This window comes from Podarcis gaigeae (assembly GCF_964106915.1).
Source record: "Podarcis gaigeae genome assembly, chromosome: 8".
Lineage (NCBI taxonomy): Eukaryota > Metazoa > Chordata > Lepidosauria > Squamata > Lacertidae > Podarcis > Podarcis gaigeae.
In genome coordinates this window covers 21,696,522-21,711,148 of record NC_139684.1, presented here as the reverse complement: position 1 = coordinate 21,711,148, position 14,627 = coordinate 21,696,522, and positions in this window count along the sequence as shown.

Genomic DNA, 14,627 nt, shown 5'->3' with positions numbered 1-14,627 from the left:
GAGTTGGAAAGAATGTTGAAATATACATTTATAAAGAAACCAGAAGCATTTCTCTTGGGTATTGTTGGAAACGATATAAATAGAAAGGAATGTAAGCTTTTTCTATATGCAGTAACAGCAGCAAGAATACTATTGGCCCAAAACTGGAAGCAAGAAGAATTACCAACGATGGAAGAATGGAGGATGAAATTAATAAACTATGCGGAACTTGACAAACTAACGGGAAGGATCTGAAACCAGCGGGACCAGAAGTTTACCGAGGACTGGAGTAAATTTATGGATTACTGTATTTGAAAAGTATTTGTGACGATCAGACAACGTTTGTAGATTTGCAAGAAGCTCTGTGAGGAATAATATTAGAAATATTGCAAAAATGCAGAAGGAGACATGATATGTTAAGAATGCAAAGGCAATATTAAGTTAGGAAATGCGTAAGAAGTGATTAAGACGGAGGATTATCAGAGGTGCTGATGGAAGTCCAATAAGAATGTATTTGTGATAAATTGTGTGGTATGTTTTATAATTTTGTATGTTAAAAACCAATAATTTTTTTTTAAAAAAAAAACTTGCTCTTCTTACAATGTAAAAAATCCTACAAGGATTTTGAGACACAGCCACTTACTCTGCCTAGAAGCCAGCTAATACTCCCCTGCTGTTAATCACACTGCATTGAAGAACAACATAGGAACCTAGAAAATTGCCTTATAGAGAGTCGGATCCACTGGTCCTTCTTGCTCAGCTCTGTCTCTAGACTGATCGGCAGTGGCTCTCCCAGATTTCAGACAGGGAGTCTCTCCCAACCCTACCTGGAGATCTGGGATCTTCTGCATGCAAAGTAGATGCTTTGCCCCCTTTTCTTTAAAATAATAAAAAAGTGCAAGCAGGAGTTTCGTAGCCTACAGAGCTAGCAGATGTCATTAATTCATTTTCTTTTGTTAATTAATACAGCAGGGTTTTCAAAAGAAGTCACCCAAGACAGTTTACAGGAATGAAAATTGTTAGAAACAGAACCATTTAAAAAACAACCTCCTTGCAATTTAGGCACCTCTCGAGGGCAGAAGATTAGCAAATCCTCGCGAGGGAAGGCTATGCTGAACTGGCAGCTATTAATTTAATTTGCAACGTTGTTTTACAGCTTTCATCTTCTTTAAGGTGGGCCATTTGATATGTCCCTTTTGCAAAGTGGTGGGGGGAGATCCAAAGCCAGCTGCTTTCATCCACTGCAGAAGCAGCCTGGACACAAGCTGCTCACACAACCACATCCCCTCCTTTGGGTGGGAATGAATGTACAGTGGTACCTCGGGTTACATACGCTTCAGGTTACAGACTCTGTAACCCAGAAATAGTGCTTCAAATTAAGAACTTTGCTTCAGGATGAGAACAGAAATCGTGCTCCGGCGGCGAGGCAGCAGCAGGAGGCCCCATTAGCTAAAGTGGTGCTTCAGGTTAAGAACAGTTTCAGGTTAAGTACGGACCTCCGGAATGAATTAAGTACTTAACCTGAGGTACCACTGTACATAAGGTCAACTCCCAATCTGCTGCTGCCATTACAGGGCTGATTTTCTCCCTTCACCATCATCACAACGGCTGTTGTGTCCTTAGGGAGGCAGAGGCTCCTGTTCCCTCCACGATGAATCACATCTGATAAAACCTGAACTTCTCATTTGTCAGGTATTAGGTGCCTCATTTCCTCTCCTAGCTTTGCCTCTCTCATCTCTTGCATGCCAGAATTTGCCAAGTCTAAAAAGAAACAGAGCGATGATGACAAATTAAAATAAACCCATTTCTCCAATGTGCCCTGACATGTCAGGCATCCCCTTCCTTGGCATCACAGAGGCTACAGAAGCCTGCACTGCAAGTGGAACTGCAAATCTCCTGCTTCCTCGAGAACCTTGGAGTACAGTGTTAGGAAAAAAGAGAGGTTCTTCCAAGATAGCTCTGGGCTGCTGTGCAGGCACAATTCTGTCAGCGGAAGGGGCTGAAGCTTAGTGGCAGGACCCATTCTTTGCACCCACAAGGTCCTACAACCACCCCCAAGACTGGGAAATACTCCTGACTGAAACCCTGGGGATCTGCTGCTGCTGCTGCTACTGCTGCTCAGTGTAGACAACACTGACTAGCTTTATAAGAGGTCTGACAGCCTCCTATGTTTTCAGGGATTACCACTCATGTACAGTGGTACCTCTAGTTACGAACTTAATTCATTCTGGAGGCCCGTTCTTAACCTGAAACTGTTCTTAACTAGAGGTGTGCTTTCGCTAATGGGGCCTCTTGCTACCACTGCACCACTGGCACACAATTTCCATTCTCATCCTAGGGCAAAGTTCTCAACTTGAGGTAACTCTTCCAGGTTAGCGGAGTTTGTAACCTGAGGCGTTTGTAACTCAAGGTATATTAGGCCTGGCTGGATGGCATACTTCAGTATTACAAATAGGGTTGGGCCAGATTTCATCTCTTGGCGCAGTGGGTCCATGCATATGGCTGTTAACCAGAAAGTTGGTGGTTCAAGTCCACCTGGGGATGGCTGTGGGCAGGGTTCCTGCATTGCAGTGGGTTAGGCTAGATGACCCTCAGGGTCCCTTCCAACTCTATGATTCACATTTGGGATAAAAAATATTTCTGCTGGACACATATGCTGAAATCAAAAATCCATTGCTATTTTTCATCTGTGTGCAGGAGCCAAGGAACACTGACTTTATTCCTTATGAAAATATGGGAACTGTTTCCACACCGAAAAGCAAGCTTGCATGAATTCTCTGAGGAATACAAGAGGCTGTCTTATACTGAACAGGATTGTTGGTTCATCTAGCTCAGTTTTGCCTTCATTCATGGGCAGAGCCTTCTTAGGATATCAAAGAGGGGTCTTTGTGAACTATTTCTCCAGATCCCATGGATCGAACCCGAGGTCTTTGGTTTGCAAAGTAGGAGATTTGCCACTGAGCTTCAAGCCTTCTCCTGGTAGATTGCTTTAAATCAGAAGACACTGCTCGTGGGAGGATGTCCGAAGAGCCAAACTCTTGTGGGTGCTCATAGCGTCGCAGAGCAATGTGACCAACAGATCCTGCTGAAAGAGGCTGGCTGTTCCTTGCCTGCCCCGTGGCCCACGTTTCATGGAATGTGCAGAGAGACTGCAACAACAAAAAAGTCTTTTATGTATTCCCATTCATGGGGGCCTAGTTTATAATCCAAATCCTACACACTTTGCCTGCACCCCACTGGTTTCAAACAGACCATTGAAAAATATTTCCACATATCTGAAAAGGTGCTCATCCTTCCAAAATGACACATCTCTCTCACACTGTGCAAATTTAAAACTTGGAGACAATCGGAATTAATGCGGGAGCCAGTGGAATTGCTTTTCTTAAACCTCATACTCAGTAGGGAAGCAGAATGTGGGACAAGTTAGGCTGTGTGTGAATATATATATATATATATATATATATATATATATATGCTCTAAAATGTATATGATCTTATTATCTCTTTCAAATCCCTTCCAAACCCAATTTACGACAGAGAGAGAGAGAGAGAGAGAGAGAGAGAGAGAGAGAGAGAGAGACAATGAGGGTAAGCTTTGCAAAATCACAAAAAACTTAATTGGAAGAGAACATTTAAAAGAAACTGCTAGAAACGACAGATAATGTAATCATCTAGCTTTGACTGCAAAACTCTGATCTAAGGCTTGCTTCCTTTCAGAAGCAAAAAAACCTGAGATTTCTCAAGGAAAATTTAGCCTCTTTCCTTTGGAGGAAAAGAAACCTGAAGCTGATGTCCCTGAAGCGCAAGGAACGAACACTAGAATGGGATAGGGTAGGGAACGTGCTTTGATTTATCTATTATTGCACTTATATTGTTCCATTATTATTATTAATTAAATTTGAATACTGCCCTTCATCCAAAGATCACAGGGCGGTTCACAACACAAAAATACAAAATGAGAACACAAAATGCATACTACATAATAAAGCAAAAACCAAAACAAATCAATAATCCCCACTCTCACAAACATGTTTTAAAAGCCATGGAATCAGTTGGTAGCTGTGTTGGTCTGACGCAGTCAAAATATATTTAAATTTTTTAAAAAATTGCCCAGTAGCACCTTAGAGACCAACTAAGTTTGTTCTTGGTATAAGCTTTCATGTGCATGCACACTTCTTCAGATACATTGAAACAGAAGTCAACAGACCCTTATATATATAGTAGGAAGGTGGGGTGGGGTTTTTCTCAGGAGGGTAGTAGGAGATGGGCGATTGACTCAATGGGTATGGTAAACCTGTTGACGACTGTTAACGACTGCAATTAGTCCTACAGGAAAAAGCAGGGGATAGTATGTGGATGATTAGCATAGCCATAGAATGTCAGTCAGCCCAATGCCTGGTTGAAGAGAAATGTATTCAACCAGCACCTAAAGATATGTCCAATCTTTCCTCCAAGGAGCTCAAGCTGGTGTACACAATTTCCCCTCTTCCCACATTATCCTCATAAGAACCTGGTGAGGTAGGTTGGGCAGAGAGACCAAGGGTGATAAGTGAGCTTTCATGGCCGAGTGAGGATTTGAACCCGGGATCCCAGCCCAAAACTCAATCCATTACACGACACAAGCTATCTTAAGCCTGCTCCAGCCTTCCCAACCAGGTGCCCTCCAGGTGTTCCTGGACTACCAATTCCCATCTTTCTGACCACCACCCATCATGGATGGGACTGCTGGCAAGTCAATCAGGTTGAGGAGTTGTGGTCTACTCTTAACAGCAGCAGGAATTCTCAATAGCCCAGATGTCTAATTACCTACTTTTCAGCAGTTTTCAAACTTTCAAATCAAATACTGTAACTGGGCTTGAATCCACGCATTATATACCAGAAGTGGTCCATATAGTTAAAGCCATAGTTTTCCCAGTAGTGATGTATGGAAGTGAGAGCTGGACCATAAAGAAGGATGATCGCCGAAGAATTGATGTTTTTGAATTATGGTGCTGGAAGAGACTCTTGAGAGTCCCATGGACTGCAAGAAGAACAAATGTATCTATTCTTAAGGAAATCAGCCCTGAGTGCTCACTGGAAGAACAGATCGTGAAGCTGAGGCTCCAATACTTTGGCCACCTCATGAGAAGAGAAGACTCCCTGGAAAAGACACTGATGTTGAGAAAGATTGAGGGCACAAAAGAAGGGGACGACAGAGGACGAGATGATTAGACAATGTTCTCGAAGCTACAAACATGAGTCTGACCAAACTGCAGGAGGCAGTGGGAGACAGGAGAGCCTGGCGTGCTCTGGTCCATGGGGTCACGAAGAGTCGGACACGACTAAACGACTAAACAACAACAATCTGCACCAGCAGCTTAATCCTACGGTTGGGCTTGCAAAGAATGCCAGGTTTAATCCCCAACATCTCTACAGTCATACCTTGGTTCTCGAACGCCTTGGTACTCATACGTTTTGGCTCCCAAACACCGTGAACCCAGAAGTAAGCGTTCTGGTTTGCGAACGTTTTTCGGAAGCCAAACGTATGACACAGCTTCTGCTTGAGTGCAGGAAGCTCCTGTAGCCAATCAGAAGCAGCGCCTTGGTTTTCGGGAGTCGAACAGACTCCTGGAATGGATTAAGTTTGAGAACCAAGGTACCACTGTAGTTACAAGGGTCAGGTACCAGGTGATGGTACTTGGAGAGTCTCTGCCATTCAGAGTAAACAAGACTACCCTAGACAGGCAAACAGACTAAGACCCTGGTATGAGGCAGCTTCCTACAAACATAATGTACAGTTCATCACAGTATTCTGCAACAAATCATCTATGAAAAATGCTACTAAATATACAGTATTCCCCAGGGAACTATTTCTTAGCATTTTAAGTAATCTGCCAATCAATTTAGATCTGAGCATAAATTTAAAAGACAGAGAGGATCATTATTACAAAGGCTCTGCTCATGGGGAAAATTGGGTGAAATTCTTCTGAAAGGGAAGGCTCTGTTTAGTCCTCAGCAAACAGATTTAGCACACTGGCTGAATCAGCAAAGCAGGGCGCTCTTCCTAAGAACTGGCCCTGTTGTTTTTGTCAATACTCAGTGCCACATATCTTGTTTCCGTGCCTCTTGTTCCCGTGTCAATAATACAAAGTTTTGTTGGCTTTCTGACCCTTCTTCTAATCCTCCTTCTAGAAAGGGATTATTAGCACACTTACTGTCAGACTCCGAGTTTGCTTTTGTAAAAATAAATAAGCAGGCTGAACTTGTAGGATCACAGCCATTCAGCAAAGGAAGAGACCGGTTTCCATTATGGAACATTTAAAGCAAAAGTGGGTTACACTACTGTTGATGGCAGCCACAGTGCACAGAGAGCAGAAACAAAAACCCTGCTAAAATTATGGCTGCAACAATGATAGGGTAAGATAATGAGGGCAAAATAGCTTGTGGAAGGGAACATAAATAGCAGTTGTATTAGCAATGGGGCATTTCTACAACACACACTTAAAACGGATTGAAGAGTCATCACTTGTCTCCCTGGGACCCCTGGGAACTATAGTTTCATAAAGGAAGCTTAGGATCTCACCAGACTGTTAGTCCCAGGAAACGTGTCCCGTGCTGGGGGGAGCTTCTGTCAGTTCAACTGGTATAAAACTGATACAAAATGTGCAGAGCTGCCCTCTTTGTGTCTTAAGAAGCCTACAAACCTTGCCCCCTCTAAAAACAGCAGTTTCTGGACCCTAACCAAGACTTTTCATTCTACTTTAGAAGTTCTGGCATATGCCTGATCCCCTCCTGCAAAAATACTCTGGAGGTGCCCTGTGAGCCTTCTGAGTTCTGCATTACTAGCAATGCGACGGTGTTTGTGTGTGCCTTTATGCGCATGCTCACATACCCTCCAACATTTCTCCGATGAAAACAGGGATGGCCTAAGGAAAAGCAGGATCAAATCAGAAACTGGAATGGCTTCAGTAAATCCGGAACTGTCCCTGGAAAATAGGGGCACTTGGAGGGCTTATGCTCAGAGGTTCTCATATTCCACAAATAAAGTACAGCACTAGCATAGGTGGCTGAGGCAAGCCTAGAAGCAGACCAGAGTTGAAATAGAGGGGAAATGTCCTTTCTTTTTCGCCGAGTTAACTTGCATGAAATGATACCCCCAGAATTGAACCAGCATGAGTTGCAATATTACATCTGACAACCCAGCGCCGTTCTCTGCAACAAAATCACGGCTTGCCACCCTCCCTCTCCCCTTCCAAGCATGGCAAACTTTCATAAACGGCTCCGCAACGCACATTCAATTTCTTCCCATTCCACAGAACGCCAAGATTAAGCCCAAGGCCAGAAACCTGATGCTGCGCTCCCAGCACCAAAGGCTGCGCTTACTTGCTCCCCCCCCCTTTCTTTTTTAAAGGCAATGCTTAGCTGCATCCTTTAGTAATCTGTTTCCATGGTGACCGTTCACTTCAAAGGGAAGTATTGTCATTGTTTAAAGAAATGGAGAAGGGCAGTCCAAAGCAAGGAAAGGGGCAGTATGTTAATAGGGCTCGCTTATCCACTTGCTCTCAGACACACTCACACACACACACAAAACTGGTCTATTGGTTTTCCTGCTTGGGAGCAAGGCAGAGCTCATCACAAACTCTAAATTCCCATTTCCTCCTCCTCTTCTTTTTGCAAAAAAAAAAATATATATAAACGGCTTTTCAGCAGAACTTCAATATCTCTTGGGTTAGGTGTTCAGGAGCCAATGGCCTATGAATTTGTTCATATAGAGAGAGTGGCCATTTGCCATGAATCACTGCCAATTAGAGAAACATCTTTGAGATGTGCCTCATCAGGGTTGCCTGAACTAAACAAGGTACAGCCTTGGTCCTCAAGTTGCAGCTCCATATTTTTCATTACTTAGAAATGTATATCCCCCATTCCTCTTCATGAAAAAAGCAAACTCAAAGGCAGCTTACAAGATAAAAATTCATATTATTGTTATTTATTCATGAATCTTTTCCCACGAAGCATCCAGAATTGATTTGCAGTGTAGTAAAAACATACACAGAACAATTTGTGTGTGTAAAAAAACCCAGCTTAAACATTTGCATTAATAAAAACAGAATGTGTATATGTCTCTCTGTGTGCGTACAATTTAACCCAATTGTGTGTTTCTGTGTGTAATAAATTCACACCCAATGCAGATATCAAGTGGCCTAAACATCTCCACTTTTGCTGAAAGAGGAATATATTCTGCCCCACCTGGGCTCCAGCTCCATAGACCATTAGCTCTGACCCTCAACTGACTTTTCTGTGGATCTTTATGAGAATAAAGGTTCCCTATTCCAAACTAAGCAGACGTGGTGAAAGCACTATGAAAATCCAACTCATACTCCTGGCCACAGGAATCCACAGCTGCCTGCTACATTCTGCAAGGAAGGAAAGCTAATGGATAAATCTCTGAACGAGAACAAGTTTCATTATTTGCTAACTGACTTACTTTTTCAAGGCCAGGCGGATCTGACAGGGGCGGAAGCAAAATCCCATGCCACCACCTGAAGGCTTTCAGCAACTAAAAATCTTGTTTGAAAGAAAGAAAATATCCTGAAGTTTATTTATTGTTGGTGTTTTCCCAGGATTCCACCTCCCCGCCACAGCAAGTTAAATTTGCCAGCCTCCAAAAATGAAGCCAAAACAAAACACACCACCGCTTCTCTGTTACCCAAACTGTTGGTGCTAGAAGCATCCCTTTTAGAATGGAACATATTCACACACAGCCAAAATGAGAAAACCTGGGGATAAAACTAATTGATCAAGTTGGACATGTCACACTACAGTTGACTTAACTGCTCAAACTACTCCATCAACACCCAGTGGCGTAGCGTGGGGGTGCAGGGGGGCCGGCCGCACCGGGCGCAACATCTGGGGGTTAGGGTTAGGGGGTGCAAATCCACGGGTTAGGGGGCGCAAATTACTTGCCTTGCCCCGGGTGCTGACAACCCACGCTACGCCACTGTCAACACCTCCAATAGACAGACAGACAGACAGACAGACAGACAGACAGACAGAGTACAGTCGTACGTACCTTGGTTTTGGAACAGCTTAGTTCCCAAACGTTTTGGCTCCCAAGCACCACAAAACCAGAAGTGACTGTTCCAGTTTGCGAACTATTTTTGGAAGCCAGCTTCCAATTGTCTGCAGGAGCTTCCTGCAGCCAATCAGAAGCTGCGCTTTGGTTTCTGAATGTTTTGGAAATTGAACAGACTTCCGGAACTTATTCCATTTGACGTCTGAGGTACGACTGGAGAGAGAGAGAGAGAGAGAGAGAGAGAGAGAGAGAGAACCTTTGCACAGAATATGAACTCAGAATATGAACTCAGAGCCAAGCTATATGTTCAGGAATGCAATTTCAAATAGCATTACACTGGAGTGCTGGAAGGCTACATGGTTGAACATAGATGAAAATCTGCCCACAGAAAGGTAGCATGCCAGGAAGCTGGGTTATGGATCAGAGGTGCTGAGATTGCTAGATTTGCTGGTGAAATAACATACAACTTTAAGTGTACAATTTCCCTTTTCCAAAAAAAAAGTACTTGTGCAGCATGTCTCCCCATTTTTTAGAACCATGGTGTCCAGATCAACATATTCACCATTTCATCTTAACATAGTTAAGAGGGAGAGAAACAGCATTTTAAATCAGATCCTCTACATTTCTCAGGCTTGCAGGCTTTGACAAGGCTAATGAACGCTGCTGTTTCCGGCTAAATTTCTCTATCCAAAGGATATCAGGTAGAGGACTCCATGGGAGTAGGAAGCCAACAAATCAAGGAGCAGTCGTGGTTACAGAGCTACAGGGCAGAAGAACACCTCCAGCTTCTAATCTGAAAAGGCAATTAGATCCAGCCGTAGAGTCTGGACACCAGAAATGAACTGGGCACAAATCTTGTCATGAAACTAAGAATAAGATTACAATCCTGTACCCTCTTATGTGGGAGGAACACCATGTGGTTTACTTCAGAGTAGATATAGTTAGAACTGCACTAAATGGTTATTAAATTCTAAAGCAAGTGGCTTGCAATTCACATTTTTGTGTCAGCCTATTGTAAACATCTGGAGACGTGTGTGTGTGTGTGTGTGTGTGTGTGTGTGTATGTGTGTGTGTGTGTGTGTGTATGCATACAGAATCAAGCAAAAACAGATTTCTTGGGTAGCAATAGGAGCGTTGTACAGCACTGTGGACATACATAAAGACTGTTGTTATGTAGGGTTGTATATTGTATTCACTCTAATAAAAGATGCCTCAGTCAGTCGCTATGAAAGGTGGAGTCGGGCAGAATGTAGCTCAGGAGGAAAGGGTGGGTGCATGAATACCCTATAGTGTTGGTAGCAAGCTTGAGGTCCACTCACATATAGGCCAAAGCAGTTTATATAGTCAACCCCCTGAAGAGATATGCTCCCATTCTTATGCACTCTGTAAGAAAAAGTCTCTAAACTACTACCTACTAGTCTGGAAACACAAGGCAAATCATAGCCTCCATGCATTAATCAGGCAAGCAAAAGAACAAAAAAAACAGACAAACACCTGTAGGTTGTATCCAACTCAGTCCTACACAGAGTGAATGTAATGAGTCTCATTTGCCACAGCCATTAATGGGTTTGCCAAGAGCTGGATGAGCACTGGATACAACTCTATATAAGAACACACTCTATTGAGTGAGATCATTCCTTCTGTTTCCAGCGTGAGTTGCACAATCCAAAACTACAGCAAGCATGTACAAGAGGGAGATACCAGCAAGGTTGGGCGAACCTTAGAGATGCAGAAGCAGAAATTTTTATTTAAAAAAAACCAAAGCAGCCCATACAGGACTAAGTACACTCAGACAGCAAACCAACAGGGAGGGAGAATGGAATGGGACATCACGGAAGAGCATTCCATGTTGCAGCCTTTTCTTGCAGTTCCCACCTGTTTCTTTTTACACTCTGCTATTCAGGCCCTAAATTGCCATCCCAAAGGCAGCTTAACATAATGAATACATGTTTGATAAGAAATATAGTCCAAAAAAAAGTAAAATTGCAATCAAAACCAAGTGCAAGATGGAATCAGTGAAAACACTCCCAATCAGCTAAAGAGGGGTGGGGTTACAATTATTCTGTGCCCACAGTCAGAACAGGCAAAAAGAAGTCATAGCAGCTCATCTAAAACTCAAAAGGGACCATCCACACGTCATTCCACTTCACTGGTTGTTCTGTGATCATTCGCCAATGTTACCAATATTACTGCTGTTCAGAGGACCACTTTCACACTACAGCACAACAAAAGAACAAGGGAAAAAACTTGGAATGCTTACAAGATTTCTGAAGCAAGTTGCAGGACATGCACAAACTGGGAACAAAGCAGCATGTCCACCTTGAAACTTTTGCAGGCGCAAACAGTTTTGAAAGCAAGATCACATATGACCACTCCAACACCATCAATGAGCACAAATCACCCATAAAAAGGATGTCTGGAGGGGTCTTTCCACAATCTGGGCATCTAATCTGAGAAGGCCCAATCTCACATCAGTCAGCTGCAGGTTGTAAGGCAAAAGGACATGGAGTTAAGGCCTTGGTTCTCCAGCTGTTATTCAACTACAACTATCCATCATCCCTAGCTAGCAGGACCAGTGGTCAGTGATGGTGGGAACTGTAGTCCAAAAACAGACAAAGTTCTACATGTGGAAAAATGAATCTTCTGTGCTATTTTATACCTTGTGCTATAGAGCACCAAGAAAGAAAATTAAAGCCAAATGCAGCATTGTTCTTCCACTTGCCCCCCAAGCTTACGGAATCTCTTCTGGAAACAGAAAGCGCCACGGAACCTCTTGTGCAACAGCAGAACGAAATGTTCCCCTTCCAGCTCCAAAATCAAGAACTAAACAAAACCACGGTGTATAATGCAACAGCTTTACAATTATGTCCACAGAAGTCGATAGCCCAGATGTAGTAAAATTATTACCAGCATCACCCCTCCATCAGCCCTCAGAACACTAACACAAGTCATTTGTGGCACGTTGACAACCTGAACATGGCGGGAGGCCACCCAGTCTACACATAAATAAGTCGTGGAGGCAGTCTTTGCTTCTCCACAGACAAATGGTAGTTTATAGGCATACAACAGAAAGCTCTGTTTGACTTACCTACTGTGATGACATTCGTGGAAAGGAAATGCTGGCAGTTTACGCTTCCTGACAAGGAATCTTCCGGTTGCCCCAAATCAGCCAGCATGGCTTCCAGAGATGCCAGAAGCAAAGCAGAAGACCTCGTCTTTCTCAACCCGTTCAAGATGTGAGTGTTTGCAGTTGTCAGGAGACACCACCAGGAAACTTCAGGTATATGAAAATCAGTTCTAGCAGTAACATAATCCACTGGAATTGATTTTAGAAAGCTATTTCATGCCCATTGGTCCAATTAAGTCCAGTATTGTCTGTTCTGGTATTTCCTGACCCTGTATCAGAAAGACTTCTAATTGAAGATATCAGAGAGGGAACCTGGGATTTTCTGCACACTGAGCAATTGGTGCTCCTGAAGCTAAGTGAAAGGCAGTCTCCCAACAGCTGGATAAAAGCTTCCTTCAAAATATCAGCAGCCCAGGATTCAACAAGCCCAGTGTCTTTCGTCAGTGCTATTCTCTGCCACGATCTTCCTCTTAGGAAGGCGAAAACTCATGAGTGGGCAGTAACAAAAGGTCGCATTGTCATTGTCTTCCAAACCAGGGGCCTTTGAGTACTGTGTGTGTTCACTGGGTATTTAAATGCAAAGGATTCTTCTTCTTTTTCCCCTTTCCCCTGGGTCGAGTTGCACACCTGTGAACAAAACAAAAATGCATCAGTATTGCTCATTTGGGCATTTCATAAATATGTTCTTTATCTTTTTTAAAAATATATATGATGGCTACCTTTTTACTATCTACACTACACTTCTTTTGCCTGTTATGTCTCTGTGGGAGAGCTTTTATTATGCGGTGAAAAGGATAGCAGCTTCTTAAATAGAACTCTCAACAGTCACAGAGTTCTTCGGAAGAATCAGGGCTATAGAACTGATGTTGTAACAAAAAGGTGGACTCCTGAGGGGTGACCTATTTCGGTTTATCTTAGGGACCTTTCCTTTAATTCTCAACTCTTCTTACAATCTCTAGTCCCTTTCAGTTGTGGAGAGACCGGAGAGAAAGTATGCAGGCAAGAGTCTTCCCAGTTGCGCATCAAGAAGCAAACCTCCTCTCCCTTTCCAAAGTTCTAGCCCAGGGTTGACTCCAGGTGTAAACTGCCACCTTAATCTCTCACAATCCCCCCTGCCCCAATATAGTATTAATTTATTTAAATACAGTGGTACCTCGGGTTAAGAACTTAATTCATTCTGGAGGTCCGTTCTTAACCTGAAACTGTTCTTAACCCGAGGTACCAATTTAGCTAATGGGGCCTCCCTGTGCCACCACACGATTCCTGTTCTCATCCTGAAGCAAAGTTCTTAACCCGAGGTACTATTTCTGGGTTAGCGGAGTCTGTAACCTGAAGCATCTGTAACCTGAAGCGTCTGTAACCCAAAGTACCACTGTATTAGTATCCTGCCCTGCTAACTCTTCACAATGTTGTGAGTGCAAATTTCAAAGGATAGCTGTTTTTCAGTTTGCATACTGTTTCAGGACATGTGCATGGGGTGGGTTCGCCATTAAAATGTGGGCTGGATTGAATTTCTTCCCTTCCCCCCAGTCCCTATTCTGCACCCACACATCTTGCCTGTATCTCCAGGTGTGCATCTGCCTACCTAGGATGCCACAGAAGGAGGCAGGGACGGGGAAGGGCAAATCCCAAGGGATTTGTCAGCACAGTCAACTGTTTGCTTAAGGGTTTGTTCTCAAGCAGGAGATTCCATCGGAATGAAGTATTGCAGTTCAAGCGCCCATCCCAAACAGCCGTGTTTTCCAAACGGGGGGTTGGAGCCAAGTTGTAACAATAGGAGTTCTCTGAGCACCAGGGGTGGGTGGAGAGAGATCGTTATACCAACTCCCAATTCTTGCCATCCCCAGAAAAAATAAAAGCTTCTTATTTGGTCTCCAATGAAAAGCAAATGCTGGATTTTGAAACATCACACGGGGCCCAGGGATAGGGAGGAGTTGTAGGCAGCTGCTGCAGGGGAGATAAGGGGGCTTATAACAACAATAAGGGGGCTTATTATTTGTACCCTGCCCATCTGGGCGGCTTGCCCCAGCCACTCTGGGCAGCTTCCAACAAATAAGTCAAGGGGTCAGCTAAGCTTCAGAACTGGGACAGGGTGGGAGGAGAGAGAGAAATAAAAAGAGCATGTTGACTTGAACTCACCACTTGGGAATCCCCCACCCTCAAAATGAAAAATGTTTACGAACAAGTGACAATAGAATTGCAAAGTCAAGTGAAAGGAGTAGCAGAAGGATTTGACAAGAGAATGCAGGACACGTGGTTCTGTCAAGAGGAGAGCTCTCTTCCTCCTCAGCTCAGCTTTCAAACACCCAGCTGAGCACTAGCAGAAGCCTCTCTGGCCCAGCTGCCTCCAGCCCTTAAATAAATAATTAAAATTTGATTGATTGATTTTATCCCGCCCTTCTTCCCTCTTGGCTGAGGCTTGCTTCCTGCTTCCTTCCTAAATCCTTCATAGCTGCTATATATCCCACA